Raw genomic sequence first — 19,114 nt, forward strand, 5'->3', positions numbered from 1 at the left:
ACAGGTACTCCACATTTTCGCTCAACCCCTGGCAAGCGGAGCCCTGAGGCTGGCTCATTACAGTTCCCCTAGCTAAAAACTACACAGAGGCATCTCAGCTTCACACTTCTGACCGCCTTCTTGCCCATCCTTGCATCTGTGCACTTTCTCACACATTCCACTGTCTGACAAATTTTCTGTGTTGAGAAACAGTCTCGTGTTAACTTGAGAAGAGCCTCTCACCTGACTCGTGTACCGTACTATGGCTTAAAATCGGACACTTCTCATAGCTTGCTGCTGCTCCAGGTTGACATTCACTGCATGTGGCTCAGGTGGGGAGATGGGCTCCAAAGAAAGAGGCAGAAAACGGCAAGAGCATAGCTCACGGTTGTGCCGGAATAGCTCAGTTGGGAGAGCGTTAGACTGAAGATCTAAAGGTCCCTGGTTCAATCACGGGTTCTGGCAGCACGTGACGTGAGTCTTGGAGCTCGTCTCCGCCTTGGGCTGCGATGTACCCGCTGGTTCCATGGTGTAATGGTTAGCTCTCTGGGCTCTGAATCCAGCGATCCGAGTTCAAATCTCGGTGGGACCTGTCATGGGCTCAGTTTTGCGCCCCAAGGCACACTCTTGCCCAAAAACGTTTCTTTTGCACTTTTTGCATGTGGTGTAGCCGACCTTTTCTGCCGCTTGGCCGGTTAGCTCAGCTGGTTAGAGCGTGGTGCTAATAACGCCAAGGTCATGGGTTCGATCCCCATACGGGCCACGCTTTCTCTTTCTCCCGGTGGTCGGAGTGCTTGGAGATCAGAGGTAGGGAAAATGAAAGTGTCCGACGTGATTATAAGAACACAGTCGTGCCAGATTCACCTGCGTCGTGGTGAGAAAAAGAAATGGAGGATACACGCATTTCTCTTAGCTGACAATTCTGCAGCAAGTGGACTGGCAAAGTGTACGTCTACATACACAATTTGCTCAAAGAGCGTAGTAGTACTTGAAGAAAAATCCAACCCGCACTGTAAAACCATGCTGCCTTCTGGTGTTGTTTACAAGTATCTGATGGAACGAACTTTTTTGGAGGCATTTATTGGAAAAGTCGACGGAGTTGTCAAGCATCCCGAAGCAGCACTTCCACTAGAAGGTCCCAGAGTTCTTGTGCTTCAAGCACTTCAATTTATAAATACTCCGTTGATCTTAACAGTTGTGTGAAATGAGCTGTCATCACTTCGTTTTTGCTTTAGCAATTTTTCCACTCTTTCGGCGGAAAGCCGGTCTCGTGTGTTTGCATGGGTGGTTCAGTGGTAGAATTCTCGCCTGCCACGCGGGAGGCCCGGGTTCGATTCCCGGCCAATGCAAAGCGGCTCTTTTAATAACTGTACACTCAGCGCTGAACTCCAGCTAATTCAGTCTTATCTCAAGACAGGTACTCCACATTTCCGCTCAACCCCTGGCAAGCGGAGCCCTGAGGCTGGCTCATTACAGTTCCCCTAGCTAAAAACTACACAGAGGCATCTCAGCTTCACACTTCTGACCGCCTTCTTGCCCATCCTTGCATCTGTGCACTTTCTCACACATTCCACTGTCTGACATATTGTCTTTGTTGAGCAACAGTCTCGTGTTAGCTTGAGAAGAGCCTCTCACCTGACTCGTGTACCGTACTATGGCTTAAAATCGGACACTTCTCATAGCTTGCTGCTGCTCCAGGTTGACATTCACTGCATGTGGCTCAGGTGGGGAGATGGGCTCCAAAGAAAGAGGCAGAAAACGGCAAGAGTGGAGCTCACGGTTGTGCCGGAATAGCTCAGTTGGGAGAGCGTTAGACTGAAGAGCTAAAGGTCCCTGGTTCAATCCCGGGTTCAGGCAGCACGTGACGTGAGTCTTGGAGCTCGTCTCCGCCTTGGGCTGCGATGTACCCGCTGGTTCCATGGTGTAATGGTTAGCACTCTGGGCTCTGAATCCAGCGATCCGAGTTCAAATCTCGGTGGGACCTGTCATGGGCGCAGTTTTGCGCCCCAAGGCGCACTCTTGCCCAAAAACGTTTCTTTTGCACTTTTTGCATGTGGTGTAGCCGACCTTTTCTGCCGCTTGGCCGGTTAGCTCAGCTGGTTAGAGCGTGGTGCTAATAACGCCAAGGTCATGGGTTCGATCCCCATACGGGCCACGCTTTCTCTTTCTCCCGGTGGTCGGAGTGCTTGGAGATCAGAGGTAGGGAAAATGAAAGTGTCCGACGTGATGATAAGAACACAGTCGTGCCAGATTCACCTGCGTCGTGGTGAGAAAAAGAAATGGAGGATACACGCATTTCTCTTAGCTGACAATTCTGCAGCAAGTGGACTGGCAAAGTGTACGTATACATACACAATTTGCTCAAAGAGCGTAGTAGTTCTTGAAGAAAAATCCAACCTGCACTGTAAAACCATGCTGCCTTCTGGTGTTGTTTACAAGTTTCTGATGGAACGAGCTTTTTTGGAGGCATTTATTGGAAAAGTCGACGGAGTTGTCAAGCATCCCGAAGCAGCACTTCCACTAGAATGTCCCAGAGTTCTTGTGCTTCAAGCACTTCAATTTATAAATACTCCGTTGATCTTAACAGTTGTGTGAAATGAGCTGTCATCACTCCGTTTTTGCTTTAGCAATTTTTCCGGTCTTTCGGCGGAAAGCCGGTCTCGTGTGTTTGCATGGGTGGTTCAGTGGTAGAATTCTCGCCTGCCACGCGGGAGGCCCGGGTTCGATTCCCGGCCAATGCAAAGCCGCTCTTTTAATAACTGTACACTCAGCGCTGAACTCCAGCTAATTCAGTCTTATCTCAAGACAGGTACTCCACATTTCCGCTCAACCCCTGGCAAGCGGAGCCCTGAGGCTGGCTCATTACAGTTCCCCTAGCTAAAAACTACACAGAGGCATCTCAGCTTCACACTTCTGACCGCCTTCTTGCCCATCCTTGCATCTGTGCACTTTCTCACACATTCCACTGTCTGACATATTGTCTTTGTTGAGCAACAGTCTCGTGTTAGCTTGAGAAGAGCCTCTCACCTGACTCATGTACCGTACTATGGCTTAAAATCGGACACTTCTCATAGCTTGCTGCTGCTCCAGGTTGACATTCACTGCATGTGGCTCAGGTGGGGAGATGGGCTCCAAAGAAAGAGGCAGAAAACGGCAAGAGTGGCGCTCACGGTTGTGCCGGAATAGCTCAGTTGGGAGAACGTTAGACTGAAGATCTAAAGGTCCCTGGTTCAATCCCGGGTTCTGGCAGCACGTGACGTGAGTCTTGGAGCTCGTCTCCGCCTTGGGCTGCGATGTACCCGCTGGTTCCATGGTGTAATGGTTAGCTCTCTGGGCTCTGAATCCAGCGATCCGAGTTCAAATCTCGGTGGGACCTGTCATGGGCTCAGTTTTGCGCCCCAAGGCGCACTCTTGCCCAAAAACGTTTCTTTTGCACTTTTTGCATGTGGTGTAGCCGACCTTTTCTGCCGCTTGGCCGGTTAGCTCAGCTGGTTAGAGCGTGGTGCTAATAACGCCAAGGTCATGGGTTCGATCCCCATACGGGCCACGCTTTCTCTTTCTCCCGGTGGTCGGAGTGCTTGGAGATCAGAGGTAGGGAAAATGAAAGTGTCCGATGTGATTATAAGAACACAGTCGTGCCAGATTCACCTGCGTCGTGGTGAGAAAAAGAAATGGAGGATACACGCATTTCTCTTAGCTGACAATTCTGCAGCAAGTGGACTGGCAAAGTGTACGTCTACATACACAATTTGCTCAAAGAGCGTAGTAGTTCGTGAAGAAAAATCCAACCCGCACTGTAAAACCATGCTGCCTTCTGGTGTTGTTTACAACTTTCTGATGGAACGAGCTTTTTTGGAGGCATTTATTGGAAAAGTCGACGGAGTTGTCAAGCATCCCGAAGCAGCACTTGCACTAGAAGTTCCCAGAGTTCTTGTGCTTCAAGCACTTAAATTTATAAATACTCCGTTGATCTTAACAGTTGTGTGAAATGAGCTGTCATCTCTCCGTTTTTGCTTTAGCAATTTTTCCGGTCTTTCGGCAGAAAGCCGGTCTCGTGTGTTTGCATGGGTGGTTCAGTGGTAGAATTCTCGCCTGCCACGTGGGAGGCCCGGGTTCGATTCCCGGCCAATGCAAAGCGGCTCTTTTAATAACTGTACACTCAGCGCTGAACTCCAGCTAATTCAGTCTTATCTCAAGACAGGTACTCCACATTTCCGCTCAACCCCTGGCAAGCGGAGCCCTGAGGCTGGCTCATTACAGTTCCCCTAGCTAAAAACTACACAGAGGCATCTCAGCTTCACACTTCTGACCGCCTTCTTGCCCATCCTTGCATCTGTGCACTTTCTCACACATTCCACTGTCTGACATATTGTCTTTGTTGAGCAACAGTCTCGTGTTAGCTTGAGAAGAGCCTCTCACCTGACTCTTGTACCGTACTATGGCTTAAAATCGGACACTTCTCATAGCTTGCTGCTGCTCCAGGTTGACATTCACTGCATGTGGCTCAGGTGGGGAGATGGGCTCCAAAGAAAGAGGCAGAAAACGGCAAGAGTGGCGCTCACGGTTGTGCCGGAATAGCTCAGTTGGGAGAACGTTAGACTGAAGATCTAAAGGTCCCTGGTTCAATCCCGGGTTCTGGCAGCACGTGACGTGAGTCTTGGAGCTCGTCTCCGCCTTGGGCTGCGATGTACCCGCTGGTTCCATGGTGTAATGGTTAGCTCTCTGGGCTCTGAATCCAGCGATCCGAGTTCAAATCTCGGTGGGACCTGTCATGGGCTCAGTTTTGCGCCCCAAGGCGCACTCTTGCCCAAAAACGTTTCTTTTGCACTTTTTGCATGTGGTGTAGCCGACCTTTTCTGCCGCTTGGCCGGTTAGCTCAGCTGGTTAGAGCGTGGTGCTAATAACGCCAAGGTCATGGGTTCGATCCCCATACGGGCCACGCTTTCTCTTTCTCCCGGTGGTCGGAGTGCTTGGAGATCAGAGGTAGGGAAAATGAAAGTGTCCGACGTGATTATAAGAACACAGTCGTGCCAGATTCACCTGCGTCGTGGTGAGAAAAAGAAATGGAGGATACACGCATTTCTCTTAGCTGACAATTCTGCAGCAAGTGGACTGGCAAAGTGTACGTCTACATACACAATTTGCTCAAAGAGCGTAGTAGTTCGTGAAGAAAAATCCAACCCGCACTGTAAAACCATGCTGCCTTCTGGTGTTGTTTACAACTTTCTGATGGAACGAGCTTTTTTGGAGGCATTTATTGGAAAAGTCGACGGAGTTGTCAAGCATCCCGAAGCAGCACTTGCACTAGAAGTTCCCAGAGTTCTTGTGCTTCAAGCACTTCAATTTATAAATACTCCGTTGATCTTAACAGTTGTGTGAAATGAGCTGTCATCTCTCCGTTTTTGCTTTAGCAATTTTTCCGGTCTTTCGGCAGAAAGCCGGTCTCGTGTGTTTGCATGGGTGGTTCACTGGTAGAATTCTCGCCTGCCACGTGGGAGGCCCGGGTTCGATTCCCGGCCAATGCAAAGCGGCTCTTTTAATAACTGTACACTCAGCGCTGAACTCCAGCTAATTCAGTCTTATCTCAAGACAGGTACTCCACATTTCCGCTCAACCCCTGGCAAGCGGAGCCCTGAGGCTGGCTCATTACAGTTCCCCTAGCTAAAAACTACACAGAGGCATCTCAGCTTCACACTTCTGACCGCCTTCTTGCCCATCCTTGCATCTGTGCACTTTCTCACACATTCCACTGTCTGACATATTGTCTTTGTTGAGCAACAGTCTCGTGTTAGCTTGAGAAGAGCCTCTCACCTGACTCGTGTACCGTACTATGGCTTAAAATCGGACACTTCTCATAGCTTGCTGCTGCTCCAGGTTGACATTCACTGCATGTGGCTCAGGTGGGGAGATGGGCTCCAAAGAAAGAGGCAGAAAACGGCAAGAGTGGAGCTCACGCTTGTGCCGGAATAGCTCAGTTGGGAGAGCGTTAGACTGAAGATCTAAAAGTCCCTGGTTCAATCCCGGGTTCTGGCAGCACGTGACGTGAGTCTTGGAGCTCGTCTCCGCCTTGGGCTGCGATGTACCCGCTGGTTCCATGGTGTAATGGTTAGCACTCTGGGCTCTGAATCCAGCGATCCGAGTTCAAATCTCGGTGGGACCTGTCATGGGCTCAGTTTTGCGCCCCAAGGCGCACTCTTGCCCAAAAACGTTTCTTTTGCACTTTTTGCATGTGGTGTAGCCGACATTTTCTGCCGCTTGGCCGGTTAGCTCAGCTGGTTAGAGCGTGGTGCTAATAACGCCAAGGTCATGGGTTCGATCCCCATACGGGCCACGCTTTCTCTTTCTCCCGGTGGTCGGAGTGCTTGGAGATCAGAGGTAAGGAAAATGAAAGTGTCCGACGTGATTATAAGAACACAGTCGTGCCAGATTCACCTGCGTCGTGGTGAGAAAAAGAAATGGAGGATACACGCATTTCTCTTAGCTGACAATTCTGCAGCAAGTGGACTGGCAAAGTGTACGTCTACATACACAATTTGCTCAAAGAGCGTAGTAGTACTTGAAGAAAAATCCAACCCGCACTGTAAAACCATGCTGCCTTCTGGTGTTGTTTACAAGTTTCTGATGGAACGAGCTTTTTTGGAGGCATTTATTGGAAAAGTCGACGGAGTTGTCAAGCATCCCGAAGCAGCACTTCCACTAGAAGGTCCCAGAGTTCTTGTGCTTCAAGCACTTCAATTTATAAATACTCCGTTGATCTTAACAGTTGTGTGAAATGAGCTGTCATCTCTCCGTTTTTGCTTTAGCAATTTTTCCGGTCTTTCGGCAGAAAGCCGGTCTCGTGTGTTTGCATGGGTGGTTCAGTGGTAGAATTCTCGCCTGCCACGTGGGAGGCCCGGGTTCGATTCCCGGCCAATGCAAAGCGGCTCTTTTAATAACTGTACACTCAGCGCTGAACTCCAGCTAATTCAGTCTTATCTCAAGACAGGTACTCCACATTTCCGCTCAACCCCTGGCAAGCGGAGCCCTGAGGCTGGCTCATTACAGTTCCCCTAGCTAAAAACTACACAGAGGCATCTCAGCTTCACACTTCTGACCGCCTTCTTGCCCATCCTTGCATCTGTGCACTTTCTCACACATTCCACTGTCTGACATATTGTCTTTGTTGAGCAACAGTCTCGTGTTAGCTTGAGAAGAGCCTCTCACCTGACTCGTGTACCGTACTATGGCTTAAAATCGGACACTTCTCATAGCTTGCTGCTGCTCCAGGTTGACATTCACTGCATGTGGCTCAGGTGGGGAGATGGGCTCCAAAGAAAGAGGCAGAAAACGGCAAGAGTGGCGCTCACGGTTGTGCCGGAATAGCTCAGTTGGGAGAACGTTAGACTGAAGATCTAAAGGTCCCTGGTTCAATCCCGGGTTCTGGCAGCACGTGACGTGAGTCTTGGAGCTCGTCTCCGCCTTGGGCTGCGATGTACCCGCTGGTTCCATGGTGTAATGGTTAGCTCTCTGGGCTCTGAATCCAGCGATCCGAGTTCAAATCTCGGTGGGACCTGTCATGGGCTCAGTTTTGCGCCCCAAGGCACACTCTTGCCCAAAAACGTTTCTTTTGCACTTTTTGCATGTGGTGTAGCCGACCTTTTCTGCCGCTTGGCCGGTTAGCTCAGCTGGTTAGAGCGTGGTGCTAATAACGCCAAGGTCATGGGTTCGATCCCCATACGGGCCACGCTTTCTCTTTCTCCCGGTGGTCGGAGTGCTTGGAGATCAGAGGTAAGGAAAATGAAAGTGTCCGACGTGATTATAAGAACACAGTCGTGCCAGATTCACCTGCGTCGTGGTGAGAAAAAGAAATGGAGGATACACGCATTTCTCTTAGCTGACAATTCTGCAGCAAGTGGACTGGCAAAGTGTACGTCTACATACACAATTTGCTCAAAGAGCGTAGTAGTACTTGAAGAAAAATCCAACCCGCACTGTAAAACCATGCTGCCTTCTGGTGTTGTTTACAAGTTTCTGATGGAACGAGCTTTTTTGGAGGCATTTATTGGAAAAGTCGACGGAGTTGTCAAGCATCCCGAAGCAGCACTTCCACTAGAAGGTCCCAGAGTTCTTGTGCTTCAAGCACTTCAATTTATAAATACTCCGTTGATCTTAACAGTTGTGTGAAATGAGCTGTCATCTCTCCGTTTTTGCTTTAGCAATTTTTTCGGTCTTTCGGCAGAAAGCCGGTCTCGTGTGTTTGCATGGGTGGTTCAGTGGTAGAATTCTCGCCTGCCACGTGGGAGGCCCGGGTTCGATTCCCGGCCAATGCAAAGCGGCTCTTTTAATAACTGTACACTCAGCGCTGAACTCCAGCTAATTCAGTCTTATCTCAAGACAGGTACTCCACATTTCCGCTCAACCCCTGGCAAGCGGAGCCCTGAGGCTGGCTCATTACAGTTCCCCTAGCTAAAAACTACACAGAGGCATCTCAGCTTCACACTTCTGACCGCCTTCTTGCCCATCCTTGCATCTGTGCACTTTCTCACACATTCCACTGTCTGACATATTGTCTTTGTTGAGCAACAGTCTCGTGTTAGCTTGAGAAGAGCCTCTCACCTGACTCGTGTACCGTACTATGGCTTAAAATCGGACACTTCTCATAGCTTGCTGCTGCTCCAGGTTGACATTCACTGCATGTGGCTCAGGTGGGGAGATGGGCTCCAAAGAAAGAGGCAGAAAACGGCAAGAGTGGCGCTCACGGTTGTGCCGGAATAGCTCAGTTGGGAGAACGTTAGACTGAAGATCTAAAGGTCCCTGGTTCAATCCCGGGTTCTGGCAGCACGTGACGTGAGTCTTGGAGCTCGTCTCCGCCTTGGGCTGCGATGTACCCGCTGGTTCCATGGTGTAATGGTTAGCTCTCTGGGCTCTGAATCCAGCGATCCGAGTTCAAATCTCGGTGGGACCTGTCATGGGCTCAGTTTTGCGCCCCAAGGCACACTCTTGCCCAAAAACGTTTCTTTTGCACTTTTTGCATGTGGTGTAGCCGACCTTTTCTGCCGCTTGGCCGGTTAGCTCAGCTGGTTAGAGCGTGGTGCTAATAACGCCAAGGTCATGGGTTCGATCCCCATACGGGCCACGCTTTCTCTTTCTCCCGGTGGTCGGAGTGCTTGGAGATCAGAGGTAGGGAAAATGAAAGTGTCCGACGTGATTATAAGAACACAGTCGTGCCAGATTCACCTGCGTCGTGGTGAGAAAAAGAAATGGAGGATACACGCATTTCTCTTAGCTGACAATTCTGCAGCAAGTGGACTGGCAAAGTGTACGTCTACATACACAATTTGCTCAAAGAGCGTAGTAGTTCGTGAAGAAAAATCCAACCCGCACTGTAAAACCATGCTGCCTTCTGGTGTTGTTTACAACTTTCTGATGGAACGAGCTTTTTTGGAGGCATTTATTGGAAAAGTCGACGGAGTTGTCAAGCATCCCGAAGCAGCACTTGCACTAGAAGTTCCCAGAGTTCTTGTGCTTCAAGCACTTCAATTTATAAATACTCCGTTGATCTTAACAGTTGTGTGAAATGAGCTGTCATCTCTCCGTTTTTGCTTTAGCAATTTTTCCGGTCTTTCGGCAGAAAGCCGGTCTCGTGTGTTTGCATGGGTGGTTCAGTGGTAGAATTCTCGCCTGCCACGTGGGAGGCCCGGGTTCGATTCCCGGCCAATGCAAAGCGGCTCTTTTAATAACTGTACACTCAGCGCTGAACTCCAGCTAATTCAGTCTTATCTCAAGACAGGTACTCCACATTTCCGCTCAACCCCTGGCAAGCGGAGCCCTGAGGCTGGCTCATTACAGTTCCCCTAGCTAAAAACTACACAGAGGCATCTCAGCTTCACACTTCTGACCGCCTTCTTGCCCATCCTTGCATCTGTGCACTTTCTCACACATTCCACTGTCTGACATATTGTCTTTGTTGAGCAACAGTCTCGTGTTAGCTTGAGAAGAGCCTCTCACCTGACTCGTGTACCGTACTATGGCTTAAAATCGGACACTTCTCATAGCTTGCTGCTGCTCCAGGTTGACATTCACTGCATGTGGCTCAGGTGAGGAGATGGGCTCCAAAGAAAGAGGCAGAAAACGGCAAGAGTGGAGCTCACAGTTGTGCCGGAATAGCTCAGTTGGCAGAGCGTTAGACTGAAGATCTAAAGGTCCTTGGTTCAATCCCGGGTTCTGGCAGCACGTGACGTGAGTCTTGGAGCTCGTCTCCGCCTTGGGCTGCGATGTACCCGCTGGTTCCATGGTGTAATGGCTAGCACTCTGGGCTCTGAATCCAGCGATCCGAGTTCAAATCTCGGTGGGACCTGTCATGGGCTCAGTTTTGCGCCCCAAGGCGCACTCTTGCCCAAAAACGTTTCTTTTGCACTTTTTGCATGTGGTGTAGCCGACCTTTTCTGCCGCTTGGCCGGTTAGCTCAGCTGGTTAGCGCGTGGTGCTAATAACGCCAAGGTCATGGGTTCGATCCCCATACGGGCCACGCTTTCTCTTTCTCCCGGTGGTCGGAGTGCTTGGAGATCAGAGGTAGGGAAAATGAAAGTGTCCGACGTGATGATAAGAACACAGTCGTGCCAGATTCAACTGCGTCGTGGTGAGAAAAAGAAATGGAGGATACACGCATTTCTCTTAGCTGACAATTCTGCAGCAATTGGACTGGCAAAGTGTACGTCAACATACACAATTTGCTCAAAGAGCGTAGTAGTTTTTGAAGAAAAATCCAACCCGCACTGTAAAACCATGCTGCCTTCTGGTGTTGTTTACAACTTTCTGATGAAACGAGCTTTTTTGGAGGCATTTATTGGAAAAGTCGACGGAGTTGTCAAGCATCCCGAAGCAGCACTTCCACTAGAAGGTCCCAGAGTTCTTGTGCTTCAAGCACTTCAATTTATAAATACTCCGTTGATCTTAACAGTTGTGTGAAATGAGCTGTCATCACTCCGTTTTTGCTTTAGCAATTTTTCCGGTCTTTCGGCAGAAAGCCGGTCTCGTGTGTTTGCATGGGTGGTTCAGTGGTAGAATTCTCGCCTGCCACGTGGGAGGCCCGGGTTCGATTCCCGGCCAATGCAAAGCGGCTCTTTTAATAACTGTACACTCAGCGCTGAACTCCAGCTAATTCAGTCTTATCTCAAGACAGGTACTCCACATTTCCGCTCAACCCCTGGCAAGCGGAGCCCTGAGGCTGGCTCATTACAGTTCCCCTAGCTAAAAACTACACAGAGGCATCTCAGCTTCACACTTCTGACCGCCTTCTTGCCCATCCTTGCATCTGTGCACTTTCTCACACATTCCACTGTCTGACATATTGTCTTTGTTGAGCAACAGTCTCGTGTTAGCTTGAGAAGAGCCTCTCACCTGACTCGTGTACCGTACTATGGCTTAAAATCGGACACTTCTCATAGCTTGCTGCTGCTCCAGGTTGACATTCACTGCATGTGGCTCAGGTGGGGAGATGGGCTCCAAAGAAAGAGGCAGAAAACGGCAAGAGTGGCGCTCACGGTTGTGCCGGAATAGCTCAGTTGGGAGAACGTTAGACTGAAGATCTAAAGGTCCCTGGTTCTATCCCGGGTTCTGGCAGCACGTGACGTGAGTCTTGGAGCTCGTCTCCGCCTTGGGCTGCGATGTACCCGCTGGTTCCATGGTGTAATGGTTAGCTCTCTGGGCTCTGAATCCAGCGATCCGAGTTCAAATCTCGGTGGGACCTGTCATGGGCTCAGTTTTGCGCCCCAAGGCACACTCTTGCCCAAAAACGTTTCTTTTGCACTTTTTGCATGTGGTGTAGCCGACCTTTTCTGCCGCTTGGCCGGTTAGCTCAGCTGGTTAGAGCGTGGTGCTAATAACGCCAAGGTCATGGGTTCGATCCCCATACGGGCCACGCTTTTTCTTTCTCCCGGTGGTCGGAGTGCTTGGAGATCAGAGGTAGGGAAAATGAAAGTGTCCGACGTGATTATAAGAACACAGTCGTGCCAGATTCACCTGCGTCGTGGTGAGAAAAAGAAATGGAGGATACACGCATTTCTCTTAGCTGACAATTCTGCAGCAAGTGGACTGGCAAAGTGTACGTCTACATACACAATTTGCTCAAAGAGCGTAGTAGTTCGTGAAGAAAAATCCAACCCGCACTGTAAAACCATGCTGCCTTCTGGTGTTGTTTACAACTTTCTGATGGAACGAGCTTTTTTGGAGGCATTTATTGGAAAAGTCGACGGAGTTGTCAAGCATCCCGAAGCAGCACTTGCACTAGAAGTTCCCAGAGTTCTTGTGCTTCAAGCACTTCAATTTATAAATACTCCGTTGATCTTAACAGTTGTGTGAAATGAGCTGTCATCTCTCCGTTTTTGCTTTAGCAATTTTTCCGGTCTTTCGGCAGAAAGCCGGTCTCGTGTGTTTGCATGGGTGGTTCAGTGGTAAAATTCTCGCCTGCCACGTGGGAGGCCCGGGTTCGATTCCCGGCCAATGCAAAGCGGCTCTTTTAATAACTGTACACTCAGCGCTGAACTCCAGCTAATTCAGTCTTATCTCAAGACAGGTACTCCACATTTCCGCTCAACCCCTTGCAAGCGGAGCCCTGAGGCTGGCTCATTACAGTTCCCCTAGCTAAAAACTACACAGAGGCATCTCAGCTTCACACTTCTGACCGCCTTCTTGCCCATCCTTGCATCTGTGCACTTTCTCACACATTCCACTGTCTGACATATTGTCTTTGTTGAGCAACAGTCTCGTGTTAGCTTGAGAAGAGCCTCTCACCTGACTCGTGTACCGTACTATGGCTTAAAATCGGACACTTCTCATAGCTTGCTGCTGCTCCAGGTTGACATTCACTGCATGTGGCTCAGGTGGGGAGATGGGCTCCAAAGAAAGAGGCAGAAAACGGCAAGAGTGGAGCTCACGGTTGTGCCGGAATAGCTCAGTTGGGAGAGCGTTAGCCTGAAGATCTAAAAGTCCCTGGTTCAATCCCGGGTTCTGGCAGCACGTGACGTGAGTCTTGGAGCTCGTCTCCGCCTTGGGCTGCGATGTACCCGCTGGTTCCATGGTGTAATGGTTAGCACTCTGGGCTCTGAATCCAGCGATCCGAGTTCAAATCTCGGTGGGACCTGTCATGGGCTCAGTTTTGCGCCCCAAGGCGCACTCTTGCCCAAAAACGTTTCTTTTGCACTTTTTGCATGTGGTGTAGCCGACCTTTTCTGCCGCTTGGCCGGTTAGCTCAGCTGGTTAGAGCGTGGTGCTAATAACGCCAAGGTCATGGGTTCGATCCCCATACGGGCCACGCTTTCTCTTTCTCCCGGTGGTCGGAGTGCTTGGAGATCAGAGGTAAGGAAAATGAAAGTGTCCGACGTGATTATAAGAACACAGTCGTGCCAGATTCACCTGCGTCGTGGTGAGAAAAAGAAATGAAGGATACACGCATTTCTCTTAGCTGACAATTCTGCAGCAAGTGGACTGGCAAAGTGTACGTCTACATACACAATTTGCTCAAAGAGCGTAGTAGTTCTTGAAGAAAAATCCAACCCGCACTGTAAAACCATGCTGCCTTCTGGTGTTGTTTACAAGTTTCTGATGGAACGAGCTTTTTTGGAGGCATTTATTGGAAAAGTCGACGGAGTTGTCAAGCATCCCGAAGCAACACTTCCACTAGAAGGTCCCAGAGTTCTTGTGCTTCAAGCACTTCAATTTATAAATACTCCGTTGATCTTAACAGTTGTGTGAAATGAGCTGTCATCACTCCGTTTTTGCTTTAGCAATTTTTCCGGTCTTTCCGCGGAAAGCCGGTCTCGTGTGTTTGCATGGGTGGTTCAGTGGTAGAATTCTCGCCTGCCACGCGGGAGGCCCGGGTTCGATTCCCGGCCAATGCAAAGCGGCTCTTTTAATAACTGTACACTCAGCGCTGAACTCCAGCTAATTCAGTCTTATCTCAAGACAGGTACTCCACATTTCCGCTCAACCCCTGGCAAGCGGAGCCCTGAGGCTGGCTCATTACAGTTCCCCTAGCTAAAAACTACACAGAGGCATCTCAGCTTCACACTTCTGACCGCCTTCTTGCCCATCCTTGCATCTGTGCACTTTCTCACACATTCCACTGTCTGACATATTGTCTTTGTTGAGCAACAGTCTCGTGTTAGCTTGAGAAGAGCCTCTCACCTGACTCGTGTACCGTACTATGGCTTAAAATCGGACACTTCTCATAGCTTGCTGCTGCTCCAGGTTGACATTCACTGCATGTGGCTCAGGTGGGGAGATGGGCTCCAAAGAAAGAGGCAGAAAACGGCAAGAGTGGAGCTCACGGTTGTGCCGGAATAGCTCAGTTGGGAGAGCGTTAGACTGAAGATCTAAAGGTCCCTGGTTCAATCCCGGGTTCTGGCAGCACGTGACGTGAGTCTGGGAGCTCGTCTCCGCCTTGGGCTGTGATGTACCCGCTGGTTCCATGGTGTAATGCTTAGCACTCTGGGCTCTGAATCCAGCGATCCGAGTTCAAATCTCGGTGGGACCTGTCATGGGCTCAGTTTTGCGCCCCAAGGCGCACTCTTGCCCAAAAACGTTTCTTTTGCACTTTTTGCATGTGGTGTAGCCGACCTTTTCTGCCGCTTGGCCGGTTAGCTCAGCTGGTTAGAGCGTGGTGCTAATAACGCCAAGGTCATGGGTTCGATCCCCATACGGGCCACGCTTTCTCTTTCTCCCGGTGGTCGGAGTGCTTGGAGATCAGAGGTAGGGAAAATGAAAGTGTCCGACGTGATTATAAGAACACAGTCGTGCCAGATTCACCTGCGTCGTGGTGAGAAAAAGAAATGGAGGATACACGCATTTCTCTTAGCTGACAATTCTGCAGCAAGTGGACTGGCAAAGTGTACGTCTACATACACAATTTGCTCAAAGAGCGTAGTAGTTCGTGAAGAAAAATCCAACCCGCACTGTAAAACCATGCTGCCTTCTGGTGTTGTTTACAACTTTCTGATGGAACGAGCTTTTTTGGAGGCATTTATTGGAAAAGTCGACGGAGTTGTCAAGCATCCCGAAGCAGCACTTGCACTAGAAGTTCCCAGAGTTCTTGTGCTTCAAGCACTTCAATTTATAAATACTCCGTTGATCTTAACAGTTGTGTGAAATGAGCTGTCATCTCTCCGTTTTTGCTTTAGCAATTTTTCCGGTCTTTCGGCAGAAAGCCGGTCTCGTGTGTTTGCATGGGTGGTTCAGTGGTAGAATTCTCGCCTGCCACGTGGGAGGCCCGGGTTCGATTCCCGGCCAATGCAAAGCGGCTCTTTTAATAACTGTACACTCAGCGCTGAACTCCAGCTAATTCAGTCTTATCTCAAGACAGGTACTCCACATTTCCGCTCAACCCCTGGCAAGCGGAGCCCTGAGGCTGGCTCATTACAGTTCCCCTAGCTAAAAACTACACAGAGGCATCTCAGCTTCACACTTCTGACCGCCTTCTTGCCCATCCTTGCATCTGTGCACTTTCTCACACATTCCACTGTCTGACATATTGTCTTTGTTGAGCAACAGTCTCGTGTTAGCTTGAGAAGAGCCTCTCACCTGACTCGTGTACCGTACTATGGCTTAAAATCGGACACTTCTCATAGCTTGCTGCTGCTCCAGGTTGACATTCACTGCATGTGGCTCAGGTGGGGAGATGGGCTCCAAAGAAAGAGGCAGAAAACGGCAAGAGTGGAGCTCACAGTTGTGCCGGAATAGCTCAGTTGGCAGAGCGTTAGACTGAAGATCTAAAGGTCCTTGGTTCAATCCCGGGTTCTGGCAGCACGTGACGTGAGTCTTGGAGCTCGTCTCCGCCTTGGGCTGCGATGTACCCGCTGGTTCCATGGTGTAATGGCTAGCACTCTGGGCTCTGAATCCAGCGATCCGAGTTCAAATCTCGGTGGGACCTGTCATGGGCTCAGTTTTGCGCCCCAAGGCGCACTCTTGCCCAAAAACGTTTCTTTTGCACTTTTTGCATGTGGTGTAGCGGACCTTTTCTGCCGCTTGGCCGGTTAGCTCAGCTGGTTAGAGCGTGGTGCTAATAACGCCAAGGTCATGGGTTCGATCCCCATACGGGCCACGCTTTCTCTTTCTCCCGGTGGTCGGAGTGCTTGGAGATCAGAGGTAGGGAAAATGGAAGTGTCCGACGTGATGATAAGAACACAGTCGTGCCAGATTCAACTGCGTCGTGGTGAGAAAAAGAAATGGAGGATACACGCATTTCTCTTAGCTGACAATTCTGCAGCAATTGGACTGGCAAAGTGTACGTCAACATACACAATTTGCTCAAAGAGCGTAGTAGTTTTTGAAGAAAAATCCAACCCGCACTGTAAAACCATGCTGCCTTCTGGTGTTGTTTACAACTTTCTGATGAAACGAGCTTTTTTGGAGGCATTTATTGGAAAAGTCGACGGAGTTGTCAAGCATCCCGAAGCAGCACTTCCACTAGAAGGTCCCAGAGTTCTTGTGCTTCAAGCACTTCAATTTATAAATACTCCGTTGATCTTAACAGTTGTGTGAAATGAGCTGTCATCACTCCGTTTTTGCTTTAGCAATTTTTCCGGTCTTTTGGCGGAAAGCCAGTCTCGTGTGTTTGCATTGGTGGTTCAGTGGTAGAATTCTCGCCTGCCACGCGGGAGGCCCGGGTTCGATTCCCGGCCAATGCAAAGCGGCTCTTTTAATAACTGTACACTCAGCGCTGAACTCCAGCTAATTCAGTCTTATCTCAAGACAGGTACTCCACATTTCTGCTCAACCCCTGGCAAGCGGAGCCCTGAGGCTGGCTCATTACAGTTCCCCTAGCTAAAAACTACACAGAGGCATCTCAGCTTCACACTTCTGACCGCCTTCTTGCCCATCCTTGCATCTGTGCACTTTCTCACACATTCCACTGTCTGACATATTGTCTTTGTTGAGCAACAGTCTCGTGTTAGCTTGAGAAGAGCCTCTCACCTGACTCGTGTACCGTACTATGGCTTAAAATCGGACACTTCTCATAGCTTGCTGCTGCTCCAGGTTGACATTCACTGCATGTGGCTCAGGTGGGGAGATGGGCTCCAAAGAAAGAGGCAGAAAACGGAAAGAGTGGAGCTCATGGTTGTGCCGGAATAGCTCAGTTGGGCGAGCGTTAGACTGAAGATCTAAAGGTCCCTGGATCAATCCCGGGTTCTGGCAGCACGTGACGTGAGTCTTGGAGCTTGTCTCCGCCTTGGGCTGCGATGTACCCGCTGGTTCCCTGGTGTAATGGTTAGCGCTCTGAATCCAGCGATCCGAGTTCAAATCTCGGTGGGACCTGTCATGGGCTCAGTTTTGCGCCCCAAGGCGCACTCTTGCCCAAAAACGTTTCTTTTGCACTTTTTGCATGTGGTGTAGCCGACCTTTTCTGCCGCTTGGCCGGTTAGCTCAGCTGGTTAGAGCGTGGTGCTAATAACGCCAAGGTCATGGGTTCGATCCCCATACGGGCCACGCTTTCTCTTTCTCCCGGTGGTCAGAGTGCTTGGAGATCAGAGGTAAGGAAAATGAAAGTGTCCGACGTGATTATAAGAACACAGTCGTGCCAGATTCACCTGCGTCGTGGTGAGAAAAAGAAATGGAGGATACACGCATTTCTCTTAGCTGACAATTCTGCAGCAAGTGGACTGGCAAAGTGTACGTCTACATACACAATTTGCTCAAAGAGCGTAGTAGTTCTTGAAGAAAAATCCAACCCGCACTGTAAAACCATGCTGCCTTCTGGTGTTGTTTACAACTTTCTGATGGAACGAGCTTTTTTGGAGGCATTTATTGGAAAAGTCGACGGAGTTGTCAAGCATCCCGAAGCAGCACTTCCACTAGAAGGTCCCAGAGTTCTTGTGCTTCAAGCACTTCAATTTATAAATACTCCGTTGATCTTAACAGTTGTGTGAAATGAGCTGTCATCACTCCGTTTTTGCTTTAGCAATTTTTCCGGTCTTTCGGCGGAAAGCCGGTCTCGTGTGTTTGCATGGGTGGTTCAGTGGTAGAATTCTCGCCTGCCACGCGGGAGGCCCGGGTTCGATTCCCGGCCAATGCAAAGCGGCTCTTTTAATAACTGTACACTCAGCGCTGAACTCCAGCTAATTCAGTCTTATCTCAAGACAGGTACTCCACATTTCCGCTCAACCCCTGGCAAGCGGAGCCTTGAGGCTGGCTCATTACAGTTCCCCTAGCTAAAAACTACACAGAGGCATCTCAGCTTCACACTTCTGACCGCCTTCTTGCCCATCCTTGCATCTGTGCACTTTCTCACACATTCCACTGTCTGACATATTGTCTTTGTTGAGCAACAGTCTCATGTTAGCTTGAGAAGAGCCTCTCACCTGACTCGTGTACCGTACTATGGCTTAAAATCGGACACTTCTCATAGCTTGCTGCTGCTCCAGGTTGACATTCACTGCATGTGGCTCAGGTGGGGAGATGGGCTCCAAAGAAAGAGGCAGAAAACGGCAAGAGTGGAGCTCACGGTTGTGCCGGAATAGCTCAGTTGGGAGAGCGTTAGACTGAAGATCTAAAGGTCCCTGGTTCAATCCCGGGTTCTGGCAGCACGTGACGTGAGTCTTGGAGCTCGTCTCCGCCTTGGGCTGCGATGTACCCGCTGGTTCCATGGTGTAATGGTTAGCACTCTGGGCTCTGAATCCAGCGATCCGAGTTCAAATCTCGGTGGGACCTGTCATGGGCTCAGTTTTGCGCCCCAAGGCGCACTCTTGCCCAAAAACGTTTCTTTTGCACTTTTTGCATGTGGTGTAGCCGACCTTTTCTGCCGCTTGGCCGGTTAGCTCAGCTGGTTAGAGCGTGGTGCTAATAACGCCAAGGTCATGGGTTCGATCCCCATACGGGCCACGCTTTGTCTTTCTCCCGGTGGTCGGAGTGCTTGGAGATCAGAGGTAAGGAAAATGAAAGTGTCCGACGTGATTATAAGAACACAGTCGTGCCAGATTCACCTGCGTCGTGGTGAGAAAAAGAAATGGAGGATACACGCATTTCTCTTAGCTGACAATTCTGCAGCAAGTGGACTGGCAAAGTGTACGTCTACATACACAATTTGCTCAAAGAGCGTAGTAGTTCTTGAAGAAAAATCCAACCCGCACTGTAAAACCATGCTGCCTTCTGGTGTTGTTTACAA

The 19,114-nt window shown here is 49.8% G+C and overlaps 20 non-coding genes across 20 annotated transcripts; all 20 read left to right on the forward strand.

Moving 5' to 3' along the window:
• Positions 1-668: 668 nt before the first annotated feature.
• trnai-aau (transfer RNA isoleucine (anticodon AAU)) lies at positions 669-742 on the forward strand. Its single transcript has one exon. It is a non-coding gene; the product is annotated as a tRNA-Ile (tRNA).
• A 1,149-nt stretch (positions 743-1,891) lies between these two features.
• On the forward strand, positions 1,892-1,963 carry trnaq-cug (transfer RNA glutamine (anticodon CUG)). The gene has a single exon. It is a non-coding gene; the product is annotated as a tRNA-Gln (tRNA).
• A 97-nt stretch (positions 1,964-2,060) lies between these two features.
• trnai-aau (transfer RNA isoleucine (anticodon AAU)) lies at positions 2,061-2,134 on the forward strand. The gene has a single exon. It is a non-coding gene; the product is annotated as a tRNA-Ile (tRNA).
• A 1,318-nt stretch (positions 2,135-3,452) lies between these two features.
• On the forward strand, positions 3,453-3,526 carry trnai-aau (transfer RNA isoleucine (anticodon AAU)). The gene has a single exon. It is a non-coding gene; the product is annotated as a tRNA-Ile (tRNA).
• A 1,318-nt stretch (positions 3,527-4,844) lies between these two features.
• trnai-aau (transfer RNA isoleucine (anticodon AAU)) lies at positions 4,845-4,918 on the forward strand. The gene has a single exon. It is a non-coding gene; the product is annotated as a tRNA-Ile (tRNA).
• Positions 4,919-6,067: 1,149 nt separating this feature from the next.
• trnaq-cug (transfer RNA glutamine (anticodon CUG)) lies at positions 6,068-6,139 on the forward strand. The gene has a single exon. It is a non-coding gene; the product is annotated as a tRNA-Gln (tRNA).
• Positions 6,140-6,236: 97 nt separating this feature from the next.
• On the forward strand, positions 6,237-6,310 carry trnai-aau (transfer RNA isoleucine (anticodon AAU)). The gene has a single exon. It is a non-coding gene; the product is annotated as a tRNA-Ile (tRNA).
• Positions 6,311-7,628: 1,318 nt separating this feature from the next.
• Positions 7,629-7,702, forward strand: trnai-aau (transfer RNA isoleucine (anticodon AAU)). The gene has a single exon. It is a non-coding gene; the product is annotated as a tRNA-Ile (tRNA).
• Positions 7,703-9,020: 1,318 nt separating this feature from the next.
• On the forward strand, positions 9,021-9,094 carry trnai-aau (transfer RNA isoleucine (anticodon AAU)). Its single transcript has one exon. It is a non-coding gene; the product is annotated as a tRNA-Ile (tRNA).
• A 2,710-nt stretch (positions 9,095-11,804) lies between these two features.
• On the forward strand, positions 11,805-11,878 carry trnai-aau (transfer RNA isoleucine (anticodon AAU)). The gene has a single exon. It is a non-coding gene; the product is annotated as a tRNA-Ile (tRNA).
• Positions 11,879-13,027: 1,149 nt separating this feature from the next.
• On the forward strand, positions 13,028-13,099 carry trnaq-cug (transfer RNA glutamine (anticodon CUG)). The gene has a single exon. It is a non-coding gene; the product is annotated as a tRNA-Gln (tRNA).
• Positions 13,100-13,196: 97 nt separating this feature from the next.
• trnai-aau (transfer RNA isoleucine (anticodon AAU)) lies at positions 13,197-13,270 on the forward strand. The gene has a single exon. It is a non-coding gene; the product is annotated as a tRNA-Ile (tRNA).
• A 1,021-nt stretch (positions 13,271-14,291) lies between these two features.
• trnaf-gaa (transfer RNA phenylalanine (anticodon GAA)) lies at positions 14,292-14,364 on the forward strand. Its single transcript has one exon. It is a non-coding gene; the product is annotated as a tRNA-Phe (tRNA).
• A 224-nt stretch (positions 14,365-14,588) lies between these two features.
• On the forward strand, positions 14,589-14,662 carry trnai-aau (transfer RNA isoleucine (anticodon AAU)). Its single transcript has one exon. It is a non-coding gene; the product is annotated as a tRNA-Ile (tRNA).
• A 1,318-nt stretch (positions 14,663-15,980) lies between these two features.
• On the forward strand, positions 15,981-16,054 carry trnai-aau (transfer RNA isoleucine (anticodon AAU)). Its single transcript has one exon. It is a non-coding gene; the product is annotated as a tRNA-Ile (tRNA).
• Positions 16,055-16,569: 515 nt separating this feature from the next.
• On the forward strand, positions 16,570-16,640 carry trnag-gcc (transfer RNA glycine (anticodon GCC)). Its single transcript has one exon. It is a non-coding gene; the product is annotated as a tRNA-Gly (tRNA).
• A 725-nt stretch (positions 16,641-17,365) lies between these two features.
• trnai-aau (transfer RNA isoleucine (anticodon AAU)) lies at positions 17,366-17,439 on the forward strand. The gene has a single exon. It is a non-coding gene; the product is annotated as a tRNA-Ile (tRNA).
• Positions 17,440-18,460: 1,021 nt separating this feature from the next.
• Positions 18,461-18,533, forward strand: trnaf-gaa (transfer RNA phenylalanine (anticodon GAA)). Its single transcript has one exon. It is a non-coding gene; the product is annotated as a tRNA-Phe (tRNA).
• Positions 18,534-18,588: 55 nt separating this feature from the next.
• trnaq-cug (transfer RNA glutamine (anticodon CUG)) lies at positions 18,589-18,660 on the forward strand. The gene has a single exon. It is a non-coding gene; the product is annotated as a tRNA-Gln (tRNA).
• Positions 18,661-18,757: 97 nt separating this feature from the next.
• trnai-aau (transfer RNA isoleucine (anticodon AAU)) lies at positions 18,758-18,831 on the forward strand. The gene has a single exon. It is a non-coding gene; the product is annotated as a tRNA-Ile (tRNA).
• The last annotated feature ends 283 nt before the right edge of the window (positions 18,832-19,114 follow it).

This window comes from Brienomyrus brachyistius, chromosome 16, assembly GCF_023856365.1.
Source record: "Brienomyrus brachyistius isolate T26 chromosome 16, BBRACH_0.4, whole genome shotgun sequence".
NCBI classification, from domain to species: Eukaryota; Metazoa; Chordata; class Actinopteri; order Osteoglossiformes; family Mormyridae; genus Brienomyrus; species Brienomyrus brachyistius.